This window comes from Orbicella franksi, chromosome 11, assembly GCF_964199315.1.
Source record: "Orbicella franksi chromosome 11, jaOrbFran1.1, whole genome shotgun sequence".
NCBI classification, from domain to species: domain Eukaryota; kingdom Metazoa; phylum Cnidaria; class Anthozoa; order Scleractinia; family Merulinidae; genus Orbicella; species Orbicella franksi.
In genome coordinates, this window is record NC_138155.1 from 15,051,901 (window position 1) to 15,064,400 (window position 12,500).

Sequence of the window (12,500 nt, forward strand, 5' to 3'; positions counted from 1 at the left end):
TAGAGAGTGATTTATGTCACATTTCCTTCCTTTTAAAGTGCAAATTCCTTGAGATTCAGTTTAATCAAAACAGTCAACCAGATGGTGGGAAAATTTATACCTTTTTGCTGGAAAAAGTAAGTCAATTTTATGATTTCTCTAAAGCGCTTTTACTTAATTGTTTTTACTAATTTGTCTTCGCTTTGGTTTTCCATTACTACACTTTGCGATTGGTTTAAAATGTCCCGCCACTTTCTCATCCAATCAGAGGTAAAACCAAAACCAAACACTTTTTCCCGCGCTTTGTGTCAACTATATGTATTTGCTTGGAGTTTTTTCTGATTTGATGGATTGCCTGTGCTCTTTGTGATTTGCTAAAATGATTACTTTGGTTTTGTTTTCTAATACTCAAAGCCGCTCTATGTGAATCAATCAATCAATCAACCAACTTTATTTAGAGAGGGTGACACATGACAGTATAAACTGATAAACAAGTGGTCCTCTGTGCTAAAAATCTACGAGTAATTATAAAATAACGAAGTATAGTACAAAGTATGAACAATAAAAAGTTATAAATATGTAAAAAGTTACAATAAATGTTGACAAAAAATATATTTATGTATATACATAATTACAATTCTAAAAATTCCTAACTATAATAAATAGAGACTAATAGTGATCTGTTGAAAGTCCACAAATCTTATTGCTTCTATCAACCCTGATCATTTGTTTATTTTAGCAATGAAATGTTTTGAAAGCCTACCTTCACAGCGTCTCTACTTGCCTTGTCGTCTCTAGTTATCTCGAATGTCGTGCCCCTCTTTTTTAACTATTCGTTATTAGTAAAAATCTACTAGCGTTCTCAGTGATTACGAACGCCGTTCTGTAATTGGCTACGCTACTAACTATCTATTCCGTTGTAGATAGCAGTAGCCTAGCAGTGTGCGCTTGCTAACAAAATGGCGCACGTTTCTTTGCGTTTTCGAAGTGTCTTTGAAGAGGATTTAGATAAAGTTTTGAACGGCTAGAAGATTTATCGTAAAAATTAGATTATTCGCTCTCGATTTCCTTACGTGATAGAAATCCCGAGCTCATAATCTAATTGTTAAATAGCAATCTCGACCTTGTATTCTATTCAATGTTAAATTGACCAGGTTTGACTTAATAAAATAACTGAACTCATTAAATCTAAACAAAGGAAATCATAGCCAACGTTTTTATTTCTCTTTTTTCCCCTAGTTTTGGGTTCGATCGAGAAGATATCTCAAGCACGCGGTGTGTTTCCACATTTCCAAACAATTCGAAGTTCGTTTTAAATATTCCGCTGCGCGTCGTATTTTCAGCTCTCTCGGTATGGTGTTTGGATTTGTGGTAAAACATGGGCCGATTATTTAAACGAAGTCTAAGTTAATCATTGTTTAGGGCTGAGCCGCGGTTTAGACGTTGTCTCGATAAACGGCTAAACGATGTTTAAAATTCATTATTGAAACGAGACTGAACCGTGTTTTCTCGAGTCAATGGCTAAACCATGTCTTACGAGGAAATGCATTGTCTGCGGAGTTATTTCGTATCAAATTTCCGGATAGTGGTAATATCTCTGAAACATGGCGTCTAAAACAAGACCCACAGCAAATTTCAGCGAACAAGAAAACCTTTTATTGGCTGAATTGGGTAGAGACTATGACAGTGAAACCGCGTTGACAAAAAAGGCAAAGGCATGGGATGAAATTTTAACTAAATTTAACTCCGAAAATCCTAACGGTATCAAACGCAACCTCAGTCAGCTTCATGGATGCTGGAGGCGGCTGAAACTCCAGTCGAAAAAGAGCATGACTTACATTGTCGTGAAGTAAGAAAAACTAGTGAAGGTAAAGCTCCTGCCTCTCCAAGTGCAAATTAGTAGCGGACGTAATCCCAGCCTCAGTTAGTCCTCTAGAGCAGGAGAAGAACTTGGTTTAAGGCGGGACATAAACGAGAGGGAAGTTATTACATGCGAAGTGTAACTAAGTCTACTCGCTTAAAACAGGAGGATAGTCAGAAGTACATTAATTTTCAGTCGCTTCTAAAAATTGTGTTTTAGAATCACCAACAACCCTTTGGAAAGTTCCTGTCGCATAGAATCTAGGCAATTAGCACTTGCTGCATTGGTGTAAGCGGCACACCTCTCCTTGTCTGATGTTGAAGATCTTTATCCAAAATTTTTACGAGGTCACTGCCCGAGTCCTTTCTTAGGCGAAAACGCAATCGAAAGTCTTCGTCGTCGTATTCTTCCAATGGGTTAAACCTATCCCTCAGGTGCCAAATTTGTCGGATATGTATATTACGTCGATTGGCGTAGTTTCTTAACTATCTGTGGCGTAGAGGTCCCTCCATTTCAAAATGGCTGAACATGAAAATATCGTTAAACAGCGTTTAAACCTAACTTTGATCAGCTCTAACTTACTATTGTTCCTTAGTCGGTGTTTAGACACTGTCTAAACACTGTAGTAGAAAAACATCGTTTAAATAATCGGTACTCATGGTTTAAATATGGGTTAGACGCCGACTTTCATAAACGTTGTCTAAACTTCGTTTAAATAATCGGCCCATAGTCTCTAAAATTACATAAAACCCTCCTTTTGCAACACTGAGGTTGAAGTAGAAATCCTTAGCATAATGCTATTGATTTCTACTTCAACCTCAGTGTTACCACTTCCAAGGCTTCACACTCTTCTTGTGACAGAGCAAGACGTATGCTTTTGCTTTCAATGGGTAGTGTTTCCACTGGAATTGATGCTGTAGATGTGCTTGGCATGATACAATCCACGTTAGTATCGATCGATGACTCCACTACTGACTGTTCGACTGCACTACTGTTCGACTCAACAACTGATTCTTCGAGCACTTCCGAGGCTTTTTTCTTTTTTAGAAATCCCATCATTGTTGTTTGCTGCATCGGTCTTTTTGTTGGGCGTGAGTCGGCCATTTTCAACGTTTGCAGTACAAATAACGAATGAATTAACTCAGTACGTAATCGAGATGCATGCTGGGTGTATGCTGGGTTTGGCTTGTGATTCCGGGCGCATGTATATGCAAAGCAATATGGCGGTTTGTTGGCGAGGTGAACACGAACCAGCGCGGGATCGAAACAGACGTTAACCAGCAAGAAAATGTAAAGGCTAATTTTATTGTGCAATGCAAAAATGGCTTAGAGGGAAGTTGTCCCTTTTGATGGCAGGCATTTTTATTTATTTTCATTACTCTTTACAACTTAAACACAGATTATTTCACGAAAAGTAGGCGGCCCAGAAATCGAAGTAGCCGGTTCTTGAGCCGGCGGCCGGCACTTATTGAGAACTCTGCCGCATTCAATAAAACCCGAATTGAACGCCACACGTTTTTCATATTTACAGTCTCGGGTAGTTGGTCAAGCTCCACATGAAAAAAACTTTCACATATTTCACCAAATACTTCGTGGCTGCACAGAAGAGGAAAGAGGTAAATTATCACTTACGCCGGCTCTCGGTAATAGATTACTAGAGGAAATAGATGTAAGCTGTTAAGTTATAAGCTGAATAGATGTATGTTTATATTTTGGTAGTTTCGGTACAGAGCCAACTGTACACATTTCAGAGTAAATAACAGAATGGTTTCAGAGCTGGTAAATGCAAAATGTGGTCCTTAAATGGGTAGAGAGCCACCCCTTAATTTGCCTGCGAACGCAGACGTATTTCCGGCTGTCACTTGGTTCCACCGAAAAATAACGTCCGCGAACCCGAGCCAGAAAGCGATTTCTGTGACGTAGGAATTCTAAGCCAATCACAGTTTAGCTCAAATAACCCCAGAACTACTGCGCGAGGTATTCGCTGCGAGGAGCGCTCGAGTTTCATTCTATCATGGAATCTGATTAGCCAAGGAGAAACAAAAGTCACTACGTCACAGAAATCGTTTCCTGGCTCGGGTTCGCAGACGTTATTTTTCGGCGGAACCAAGTGACAGCCGGAAATACGTCTGCGTTCGATCGCAGGCTACCCCTTAATAAGCTTTAATTTAAAATAATCTAAAACCGAATATAAAACTTCCTATTCTAGGTATATTACATAATTACGTAAGTTATTCTTATTTTTTATATTTTTACTATCCTTCAGTGACGAACTCGCCTACGTTCAGGAAACTTTAAACTTTAAAGCGATTCGTTCACTATTGTTTAATTTCTGAGGGACGTTTATATAATCATGTTTTACATTTTCGGCTTTCTTCAGGACATTTTGGCCTTAGGGGAAAAGTAGAGGATTATTACTACTTAAATCAAAGTGATGTGCACGTGACTGATGACAAAGATGACAGGAAATACTACATGGTAACGAAAGTAAGTGATATGCTAGTTGTGTTTAATTGATTTTAATTTATCTCCTTATATTTTCAGTAATTGAAATATGATCACCCATTTGTAGCTAAAATAATTGAAGGTTTTCTAATGAGACCTTCGTACAAGTTAGATAAGGAAAATCGCGTTCGGGCAATCTCAAAATACGCATAATCCGAAGAACCCAGCGTAATTCCCAAGCAAAAATTATGCAACTCGTAGCATGCATAGTAACAAGCTCGTGAACTAACTCATCATGTTAATGTAAATGTAAAATTTATTTACAGTGGTAATGTACTTAACTATACAAGCACTAAGCTTAGCTAGTTTACAGGCATGCCACTGAAACAAAGGAAACAAATATTTCAAATAAACGTAACATAGTTAAAAATCCCAACTGACAGGAGCCAGACCAGTTGGCTATTTACAAAGCGTGACCGAGGATATCATAATTGTAACTTTATTCCTGATTGAAGAAAACTCGTAATTTATCGCCATGGTCAGTTGAAATCGCCTTTGCAGCTTGCTTTGCGGTAAACATGGGAATTAGATTAAACTGGACTATCCATCCCATGGAGTATTTACAGATCCCAGGGATAGTTTCATCCACTAATCAACAAACAAAAGAAAATTAATCATTCGAAATTCAGAGTACCCAGATGGTCGAATGCACCAGATCTGTGCTCCTTCTAACCCTTGAATCAGTCGAACCCAACGATTGAAAAAATCTCCAATCCACAGCAAATACAAAATAATAATCCCATTTTAACGTACAAACGGGGATAAGACGGAAGGCAAAAGCTGAATTTTTGCCATTTACCGTAAAGTCAGTCTAACCTCGCTTACTAAAGAAACCCGTAACGTCAGGACTAAAACAAAATTATACGTTACAACTGAATAACATAAGATTCAAGAAGTAAAAAGTGAAGGGAAAGTCCTCTTCATTATTTACATGCACAGTAAGAGAAATATATAAGATACGAAAAATTGAGGAGAAAAATTAAAGTACGAAGAAGGGACGAAAGACAGAGAACACAAATTTTGTATTTATTTGACTTCGCTTATTTATTTAAACTTCTTTTTTTAGAACGCAATGAACGTCGTTGGTCTGGACGCTGTCAAACAAAACACAGTATTCCAGCTCCTGTCCGCCATATTACATCTTGGCAACATTGAGTTTGAAGAAAATAGGAATGTAGCATTTCCAGCTAATGAGAAGTGTAAGAAAAAATTATATCATAAACCGTGGTAAACTATTGACTGATTAGGCAACAATAAGCACTGAGTCAAATTGCCTCCTCCCCCTCCCCCGGAACTACGCTTGTACTTTCTTTATTTTAGACAACACAAAATGGCATTTGTAATCATCGTTATTTCCAGTTAAAGGACGTTTCCAAAAACTTATTTTTAATTTACAAAATGAACTCGGTAGATGCTAATTCAGTCCATATGCTTGCTTGCTAGAAGCGTCATTTTCTGTTATTTCAAAGGTCTAGAATATTCGTAACGGATGCAACAAAATAAAAAAAAACCAGTTCTTCGATACTCCATTTTTCCTGTTATAATATTTCTCATTTGATCATCAGGCACACATGATACTACAGTAACTATGAAATTTCAATGTACCTGATCTAGATCTCTTCGTTATTGTAGTGGTAGAATACCTCGCTCAGTTGTTGGGAGTGAATCAAGAAAACCTACAGGAAAAGTTAGTCAGGTGAGAACCAGTGGGGAGGACGAATTTGAATACGGAGATTTCACCCTCAAAACACATCAAATGTCTTCAGTCCACGCTACGCCGGAGGAATATAAAAACGCAACAATCAAAGGTCATTTTGAATTTGTGTTTGAGAAAAACTCGGGCAGGGAAATCAATGGATAATCGTGACGCCATCGTTTTTGATATGCTCCGCTTTCAAAATGTTTTCTGGTGAAGAGCGTTTTTGAAAAACTCCACTTTCGTGACGGATTAGTGTGGACGGTAGGTCTAACCGTAGAAAAAAAGCTGCGTTTCCAAGTTTCCCCGGCGTAGTGTTGACATAGGATACGCACAAAGCTAAGCAACCTCGAGATTTACAAGCGATAAAATACAAAAGTATCATCCTTAAGTATATGCAATTTTTCTGTCCTTTATATTGGCCGATAGACCAAAACGTGAAATGCAAATAACTCCCTACAATTAATGGTCTACTCAAACGTATTACCGTCTTGCAATGATTTTGCTTAAAATGAGGTAAAAAGGTAAAGTAAAGTCTGCATACGAGCCAACAGGCCCATCAGGGACCATCAGGCTGGAGCTTGTCCCGGTTTCCGTTTCTCTCCCGGTTTAGAATGAGGATAATGTAAAATGCTGAAATACAAATGAAATGAAGATGTGACCACGCAGTTGTGATCGTAATTAAATTAATTGCAAGTTAAATCCGAAAAAAAAGTTAACAATATGTTCATCTGAAATGTCCAAATATTTTGGTCTTTGATAATTTCCGGAGAATTGTTTCGGATTTTTTCTACTGGATGGTAAGTTATACGGGTGAGCATTTCTCAGGTTGAACTGTTAAGACAAGATAAGTCATTAAATTTATTAGGTAAATGGGGGTGTTTGTTTGAAGGGAGTGTTTGTTTTTCATTGTATCCAGAACGTACTTTTTCGTGGTAGTTGAGCTTAGCTTCCGACGCAATAACAAGTAAATATTAACTTTATACACCCGTTCTAGTGTATTCACTGAAACTCGTTGGGGCGGACGAGTTGAAATAACAAAGAAAACAAACAACAAAGATCAGGTGAGAGATTACTGAGCACACATGAAATGACTTGCTGTTTTATTCCATTCTTTCGTGTTGTGTTTTGTTGATGTCTTATTTATCATATCGTTATGCTTACAGGCTGTGATGGCCCGTGATGCTCTTGCCAAAGCCTTGTATTCACATCTGTTTGATTACCTTGTTAAGGTTCGTGTTTATTTCCCGTTCAACAATTCAGCTTTCGGCTCCCATCTACAGCCATTTTTCTGCATAATAGAAACTACAAAAGGTAGTCAATCGTTAAACTTGGGTTGAAATTTAAACTGTTTCATGAACGGCATGTTTTTACCGTTCGGCGAAAAATGGCAAGGTTTTTTTTTTCACGAATCCTGATTTCTTAAGTAGCCGTGAACAGAGGGCTATCTACCTTATTTTAACGATAGGCCAGGAGGGCATTCCAACCGCGACTACTCCTTTTACCAATTTGAGAGGTACGAGCTCGCTTGTACGTCTGAGGGATATATTCGTTAAACAAAAACGTCGCTCTTTTCGCCTGAAAAGCGAAATGTGTTCTTCGTCTCCCGTAAATCAACAAACGACCGTTTACATTTTACGAGAAACAGAATCTAAACTCGAGTCGGGCCAAGTGGTCCATAGCGCCAGAACTTTTCCCGGTTTCCTTAGCATGAAGCGACCAAGAGTTTTTCTTTTCCTCATCCATTGATGGAGTGCTAGTCTATGGCGGGGGTTAAAAAAATATTTCAGTAATAATATTACATTGAGAACAGACAATTTTGTTACATAACCTGTTCAGGACGAAACTTAACAGAACTTGAAACATGCAAAGTGAAGCCCGAACATCAGTTTCTTCGCAAATTACTCATTTAACAACTTGCAGCAGTATTGTGGCCGGAGTCGTTTTTCTTTCTTACCCTAAAATGGTATAAAACGTTTCTTCTTCTCTATAAACAGGTTATTAATGATGCCATGCAGAAAGAAAAAGACAATTTATCCATAAGCATACTAGACATCTCTGGCTTTGAAACATTTAAAGTGAGTTCAGTCTAGTTCACTGCTTAGTTTATTTTTATATCTCATTATATGATTTATAATTTTGTGATAAAACATATCCTAAGTATGAAGAAATTATAGGTAACTGATCAAACATACACACCGAGTGTTTTCGCTTTGCACGACTCACACTCAACTGAAACGTCGGTTGTACATCTACAAGCGTCAATCCGATGCTAGCATCTGGTACTCTCCCACGTTATAAACCTAATCCGAGTAAATTTCTCTCAGAGATGAGCTGTAATCAAATCCGCTGGATTTAAAGTGTTTCTAATTTTCTAGATCACAAATAAACAGTCAGTCAGACTGACGGATAAACTGACAGACAGACAAATAGACAGACATAGCAGAGAGACAGTCAGACAGGTAGAATGAAAGACAAACAAACACTGCAGGCAGACAGGCATCTAAGCAGACAGACATGTAGACAGAGAAAACTGGCAACACTAGGGCGAAAACGGTTTCAAATTAAAATGTCCATCTAGATTTTGCTGGAATCTATTGTATGACGTACTTGGTATTTGCATTGCATTTTTAGCAATATCTTCTTTTAAATCAACAGGAAAACGGCTTCGAACAGTTTGTTATCAACTACGTGAACGAAAAATTGCACCAAGTATTTGTGGAACTTACACTCAAGATAGAGCAGGTAATGACCCACGATTAATGAATGGTTAGTTTGAGCAACAAGTATTCAAGCAAGTATGATGCTTTGTTGTTGTTGTTGTTGTTGATGGTGGTGTTGTTGCTGTTGTTGCTGTTGCTGTTGTTGTTGTTGTTGCGGCTGCGCTTTATAAACAACCCTGCGTGGCCAATTGACTTGCATGCCAATCAACCACGGCCGGGGTTACACAACTTCTAACTTTTTTTAACTTCTAGTTGCGGTGTTCTTCCATCTGAGGGAATAATGCGCAGTCAACTGGCGCAATGGAAGTTTGTAGAAACGTACTTTAAAAGAGAAGGTCACTCCAAAAAACGTATATATTTTATCAACAATAATAAATACCTTGCACTATGTGTAACCACTCACCGAAGTTTCAGCCTCTAAATTGCAGGTTTTTCTTATGAAATTAGTCTCCAAAGAAGCCCAAAATTCGAACATCGTTGCCGCTATTTTAAACAGTGCTCAGTAGCCAGCCCGCGTTTTCGTGACGTCATTCCTTCCGAGAGGTTTTGTCCAAATGGCCTCCGACAAGCCTTTCAACTACCACTCTGAGTTACAGCTGCTTTTGAGCCACATTATTTCGAACCAAACACACTCCAATCTCCAAAAATGATAGCAGTGAGGATAGTAAAGTGGATAATCGCTTGGGAAAAATTCATTTTACTGACCTTGTGAAGGATGCCAAGCCAGTTGTAGGTTTTTCTCATTCCTGCCAATTTCAAGTTGGACGGAATGACGTCACATAAACACGGCCTGGCGGTCAAGTACAGTTTCAAAAAGGCGGCGTCTAAAGTCGAATTTTGGGCTTCTTCCGAGACGAATTTCTTCAGGATAGCAGCCACTTCAAAGTCTGAAACTTCGGTGAGTGGAAAAACCCAATGTTCACCTGCTATCTGTGGAGACAAAAAAGTAGGGTTTTTAGAGTGACCTTCTCCTTTAAGCCTGGTTTTCACTTCGACATGAGCAGATGAACAAACGTAAGGGCAATGAGGATGGCCACATTACACGCATAAGTACAAGCACAACAAAATTTTTCCTTCTTTTTGTGCTAGTGCCTTAAGCATAAGCATAAAAATCATCCGCCATATTGCGTTACTTTGTCGAAGAGGTATATGCAACCGAAAATAAGGCAATCGTCCGTTTTGTGCATGCTCACGTGCTTATGCTTGTGTTTAGGGCGTCCTCGTTACCGTTATGGTTATGCTTATGCTTGTGCTTATGTAGTAGCAAAAGCCAGGCTTGACAGTGCACGTTGAGCCGACGAGCATGATGTGTCTCGTGGATTTTTTACTGACGACCCAGAAACTGCCAAGTGTCCCATGTCTGTCTTAAACACATCAATAATTCATAAGAATTCCTGTCTGAACGGTCAACTGAAACTGATGGCTTAAACTAACATCAACACCGTTTGTTGGACATAACCGTAATAAATATGACTAACGTTGATTTCCTCAGGACGAATACGCTAGAGAAGGTATTTCATGGAAACATGTGGATTACATCGATAACAAGATTGATTGTGAGCTCATTGAAAGCAAGGTATGTAATCACACCAAGCAAACCTTGGCAAAGCAATTTCGTTTCATTACATCCGTTTCTGCTGTATGTTACCGGACATGAGATAATCCATTACCTGTTTATTATCTTGTTTTGCACGTCACGTGTCCTCTTTGTACATTTTTCAGCGCCCTCGGGGCATCATGGCTGTTCTGGACGATTCCTGTAATTCATTACGTGCAGAGGAATCGGAGAAAATGTTCACGAAGGTAAAAATGTTTTTAATCTGACAAAACGTGGTTAAACTACGAGAAACGTTTGATCATCATAAACGCTGTCTACACAAATGTCCTAACATGTACATGGCACTCACTGCTGTGACAAAGAAATTGCGAATCATTATCAGTAGCTGGGAACAGAATGCTATATAAAACTGGTCATACCAGATAACAAAAAGAGCCCCATCTTAAAACAGAGAATGGGGAATCGAGGAATGGGGAATGAGCTTGGGGATCTTTAAAATGGGGAATCTTTAAAAGCTGGAATCTTTAAAACGGGGAATCTTTAAAAGCGGGAATCTTTGAAACGCCGGGGAGTCTTTAAAATGGGGAATCTTTAAAACGGGAAATCTTTAAAATGGGGAAGGCCCAACAGAGAGAATGTCATCATTTGTGGATAGACTGCTACAGCCAATTGTTCAAAGGCAAAAATCCTATATTAAGGATACTACAGACTTAATTAACTTTGTGGAAAGAACCAAAATGCACCAAGACACTATTCTAGTGTCTATGGATGTCGCGAGCTTGTATACAAATATATCGCAGGAGGAGGGAATAACAGTATGTCGGGCATACGACATATTTCACGATAACAACCCTCCAATCCCGACCAACTACCTTATTAGGGAAGTGGTTGGTTTAATCTTAAAGGAAACCTCATTCAATTCAATGGCGAAAACTATCTCCAGACGCACGGTACTGCCACGGATATGGCAGAAATTGAAACAAAACTCGTTCGCCAAAGCAGAATCAAGCCAATAGAATGGAAACGTAACATCGATGACGTTTTCTCCCTATGGAATCAATTACTTTCCTCGCCACAATAATATACAAAGGGGATAGATTTCAAACTGACTCTATCCTGGACATCAAGACCCACTACAAGCCGACAGAAACCTTCCAAATACAGGCATTTCACCTCCTGCCACCCTCCGGGTGTAAAACGAGGTTTTATCAAAGGCGAAGCAACAAGACTCCTGAGAACAAACTCTTAACAAAGTACATTTGAAGAGTGCCTCTGAAAGTTCAAACTACGTCTCAAAGCGCGCGGATATCCTAAACTTCATTGAGAGGTCCCTAACAGGAGTCCGCTTCGGGGGACAGAGGGTTGGCTCTCCAACAAAGAAAAAAGATTATACCATACAAGAGAGGCAAATCTCTAAAAGACACGCTCGTTAGAGCGAAAATTTAATTGAAGGCTAAAATGCATCGCTAACGCATTTCACGAGGGGAGTCCGTGTATGCTTGTCATAATCTTTTGTTTTCAATCGTGCATTCATATGGTTTCCCAGTTCGGCCGCTATTCAATTTTTTTGCAACTAGAAAATTATTAGAATGGAGTTTGAAATTTCCTCAATGGAAGATAATCTATATGTCTGTAAACGCTGTAATAAACTTCAGTACATATCGGCAAAGGTTTCAAAAAGTAAAACCTGGGGTTGTGAAATTGAACGCCTCACCAGGCATGTTTTAGCACAGTGACCGATGGCAACCGATCTTGTCGCGACAACTTGGCAAAAGTGGTCACAAAGTGACAGATATATAACCTGAGATATGTATTCTGACAGATATAACCTGACAGATATATTCCCTGACGAGATTTTAAGTTTTTAAACTTGACCTTTGCGCGTTATTTTCTGTAAAATGGTTAGAATGCACAATGTCAGAGGCAGTAATAACTACCGATAATAACTTTACCTGGTTTTTAAAAACAGTTATTAAAAGGTATTTAATTCTGCGAACAGGCCTTCTAGCGAAAGCGTGTGGAACGGACGGAAAAAATATTTGGCGGGCGAAGGGAAGCCGAGCCGAGCGTTGCAATTTCGTTTCGCAAATTTCCCACTGGAGAGCACGTTCGCAGGTCATAAGCATTGAAAATTCCTCATTTCAGAGATTCCCACCTTTAAAGATTCTCCGTTTTAAA